The sequence below is a fragment of the Entelurus aequoreus genome, linkage group LG26 (genome assembly GCF_033978785.1).
Source record: "Entelurus aequoreus isolate RoL-2023_Sb linkage group LG26, RoL_Eaeq_v1.1, whole genome shotgun sequence".
NCBI classification, from domain to species: Eukaryota; Metazoa; Chordata; class Actinopteri; order Syngnathiformes; family Syngnathidae; genus Entelurus; species Entelurus aequoreus.
Window position 1 is genome coordinate 33,557,582 of NC_084756.1, and position 4,791 is coordinate 33,562,372.

Consider the following 4,791-nt stretch of genomic DNA (forward strand, 5'->3'; position numbering starts at 1 on the left):
ATAAATTAACTCATTTATATGATATACAAACCCCGTTTCCATATGAGTTGGGAAATTGTGTTAGATGTAAATATAAACGGAATACAATGATTTGCAAATCATTTTCAACCCATATTCAATTGAATGCACTACAAAGACAACATATTTGATGTTCAAACTCATAAACTTTATTTTTTTTTTGCAGGAGACACATTTTTGAAGCTTTTCAGGTGGAATTCTTTCCCATTCTTGCTTGATGTACAGCTTAAGTTGTTCAACAGTCCGGGGGTCTCCCTTGTGCTATTTTAGGCTTCATAATGCGCCACACATTTTCAATGGGAGACAGGTCTGGACTACAGGCAGGCCAGTCTAGTACCCGCACTCTTTTACTATGAAGCCACGTTGATGTAACACGTGGCTTGGCATTGTCTTGCTGAAATAAGCAGGGGCGTCCATGGTAACGTTGCTTGGATGGCAACATATGGTGCTCCAAAACCTGTATGTACCTTTCAGCATTAATGGCGCCTTCACAAATGTGTAAGTTACCCATGTCTTGGGCACTAATACACCCCCATACCATCACACATGCTGCCTTTTACACTTTGCGCCTATAACAATCCGGATGGTTCTCTTCCTCTTTGCACTCCACGTGTTGCTGGCATTAAATTCTAAAGTTAATGATTATTGGCAAAAAAAAAAAAAGTTTATCAGTTTGAACATCAAATATGTTGTCTTTGTAGCATATTCAACTGAATATGGGTTGAAAATGATTTGCAAATCATTGTATTCCGTTTATATACAATTTCCCAACTCATATGGAAACGGGGTTTGTACACTCCATACTTAGTTGACCAGGGCTGGAGTTTTGACAGTGTGGTGCTTTCCCAAATCAATGATGTTGGTTACGCACTTAAAGGAAAGATGAGCTTGGCAATATATAAAGTTGGCGATGATTGAGGCAAATAAATATAACTTTGAGCACAAATACACCAATTGGGGCGTGTTAGGTGCAACATCCCATAAAAAGCAAACACACAGTTTTTGTTTCAGACCTACATTTTACTCCTTGGACTATTTTTGCTGTTGACTTAGCTGCAGTTAACTTTGCCAGTTTAAGAAATGTTTTTCTTTTTTTTTTTTAAGCCGCTGCACTCCCCCATAGGAGGTCCGCTTCACACTTTGACCACTAGATGATGCTAATAGTCAGTGTTGTGTAGTAACCCAGTACAATACAGTACAGCTCTACTTTGCTTTTTGGAAGTGATCCCTTTCAAAAGGTCGGAAAAAACCCGACACAGTTTTATCTTTAAGAAATGATGCAAATCCAAAGATGCCCGAAATATGAACGCAAAACACATTTTATGGGGAATAAGTCAAGTTTGACATGCAACAAACAATGTGTGATACATACTAAGGTGGGGAGAATAGACAAACATTGTATTCAACTAAAACTACTTTACACTAATATGACTCAAGTCAAAGCAAAAAGAAGTCGTGTGTGTGTGTGTGTGTGTGTGTGTGTGTGTGTGTGTGTGTGTGTGTGTGTGTGTGTGTGTGTGTGTGTGTGTGTGTGTGTGTGTGTGTGTGTGTGTGTGTGTGTGTGTGTGTGTGTGTGTGTGTGTGTGTGTGTGTGTGTGTGTAATGGGAGCTGTGTATACATGTTTTAAGTTGTCTGTATTATGATGTGTGTGTGTGTCTGCGGCATGGCATAGTTGGTAGAGCGGCCGTGCCACAAACCTGAGGGTTGCAGGATTTAGAGGTCTATGGTATCATTATAGTCCTCAATTGGAACTGGGTCTGGAATCCTTTCTTCCAATTTTAGTCCAATATTTACAAAATAATTATTGAAGCTTTCAACTACTTCCTTTATGTTGTCATTTTTTTTATTTCCGTCTAAATAGTATTGAGGGTAGTCCCTCTTAGTGCCATTTTTAATAATGCTATTGAGGATGCCCCATGTTGCTCTCATATTATTTTTGTTCCTGTCTAATAATTCATTGTAATATTATTTTCTACATGATCGTAGTATGTCTGTTAACTTGTTTTTATACTTTTTGTACTTAATTTCTGCCTCTATAGTTCTTTGTGCTATACATTTTTTATATAGTGTATTCTTCTTCTTACAAGCATTTTTTAATCCTTTTGTCATCCATGGTTGATTATTCTTTCTCTGCTTATTACTGAGTTGTATCCATGGACAATGTTTGTCATAAAGTATTATGAACTTGTTTAAGAAATGTTCATATGCTTCATCAACCTCTTTTTCCTTGTACACATTGTCCCAATCTTGCTTTTGTAGCTCAATTTTGAAGGCAATCATCCTCTTCTCTGTGCACAGTCTTCGAAATGTCCTTTTGTCTTCCATGTTCTTCTTGTAGTTTCCATCATATATTGTAAAAACTGGCAGATGATCACTAATGTCGGTTATAAGTAGACCACTTGTAGTGTTATTATCAAAATCATTGGTAAAAATATGATCAATAAGCGTGGCACAGTGTGCTGTGATTCTGCTTGGCTTTGTGATTTTAGGATATAGACTGATGCTGTACATTGTATCAATGAAGTCATCAATAGACTTTTGCTTGTTAGGGTTCAATAAGTCAATATTAAAGTCACCACATAAGAACATTATTCTTTGACCATTGTCCATGTAAGTAGCCTTGATCCATTCTTCAAATGTTTCTATACTTGACTTAGGTGATCTATATATACAACTAATGAATATGTTTTTGCTTTTTTCCTGACATATTTCAATGGTTATACATTCTAAGATATTATCTATAGCAAATGACATGTTTTTTACCACTTTGTAGTTCAGGTTCTTCATCACGTACACAGCTACTCCTCCTCCATTTTTGTTGCTTCTGTTGATGTAGTTTAGTTCATATCCTTCCAGATCAAAATCTATTCCTTTTTTATCATCAATCCATGTTTCTGTGACAGCAATCACTTTGAAGGGTTTGTTGATGTGTTCCAAAAAGTTCTTAATGTTGTTGTAGTTTGCATACAAGCTTCTGCTATTAAAATGAATAATTGACAATTTGTTATCACATTTAATGTTGCTATTATATTGATCATCTGTATAATAAAAACAATTATTACTGATGTGGGAGAAAACTAGGGATGTCCGATAATGGCTTTTTGCCCATATCCGATATTCCGATATTGTCCAACTCTTTAATTACCGATACCGATATCAACCGATACCGATATCAACCGATATATACAGTCGTGGAATTAACACATTATTATGTCTAATTTGGACAACCAGGTATGTAATTTGGACAACCAGGTATGGTGAAGATAAGGTACTTTTAAAAAAAAATTATAAAATAAAATAAGATAAATAAATTAAAAACATTTTCTTGAATAAAAAAGAAAGTAAAACAATATAAAAACAGTTACATAGAAACTAGTAATTAATGAAAATGAGTAACTTTAACTGTTAAAGGTTAGTACTATTAGTGGACCAGCAGCACGCACAATCATGTGTGCTTACGGACTGTATCCCTTGCAGACTGTATTGATATATATTGATATATAATGTAGGAACCAGAATATTAATAACAGAAAGAAACAACCCTCTTGTGTGAATGAGTGTAAATGGGGGAGGGAGGTTTTTTGGGTTGGTGCACTAATTGTAAGTGTATCTTGTGTTTTTTATGTTGATTTAATAAAATAAAATTTAAAAAAACGATACCGATAATTAAAAAAACGATACCGATAATTTCCGATATTACATTTTAACGCATATATCGGCCGATAATATCGGCAGGCCGATATTATCGGACATCTCTAGAGAAAAAATTTGTATCTGGATCTATATCATTTTCCAAATCCTGGTTTTTGTGATCTTTGTGGCAGAATTTTTTTAGTTCCATATTTTCTTGTTCAACAATCTTTGATGTTGTTTCAATAATCTCTATAAGTGTAGGTGGATGCAATCCTCAATCTAGGTCCTCCTGTTTAGTCGTCCCTTGGAACATAGTAGTGTCGATGCTGAATTTAGGTGCTTGTTTTCTGTCAGAATCCATTATCATCGTTGTTGTGGAAGCTGTGTAAACTTTAAAAATTGTCCAGGTACTTGCTGTCTGACAGCAAGTACTCTTGCTTCTGGACCTCCATTCAGCTTGATGTAGATTTTACAGTTGGCGCTCCAAGTTCCCTGGATTTTTCCCTGCTTTCTCAAGTCGCGTGCTTTCTTGGCGATTCCAGCATTACGTTTTGTGAGATGCTCAATTATGTACACATTTGTTCCCTTCAGTTTCTTTCCCTGTCTCAGCAATGCCATTTTAGATTTTCTGTTTACGAGTTTCACGAGCACGACCGGAGTGGCGTTGTTGTTTCTTCCGTTCAGTGGGATGCATGTTTCCATGGTATTAATGTCAATTTCAATTTCTTTTGATTGCAGAAAGTTGACCACTTGCTGTTCTGCTGAGATCATATCCATTTCATCTGGTTCACCTTCATTATTCACAGCTTTCGCATAGGATCTTGGTTTAATTCGGTGCCCTGTCACGATGATATCATTCATTCGTTTATCCTGATCCATTTCATCTATGATATTCCTCAGCATGTTGTTGTCTTCTTGAAGGATCTTCATTTGTTTGCTCATTTCAGTGCCTTCATTTTTTCTGGAGTTGTTCTGAGTTTGCAGACTTTCTGTATTTTGCTGCAGACTTTTCACATCTTGTTTGTGTTCTGTTGTTGCTTTTCTCAGATCTTTTTTCATTCCTTTAATTTCTTCTTTAATTTCTTTCATATCATCTTTCCATCCATCCATCATTTCTTTCCATTCTTCTATCATTTCTT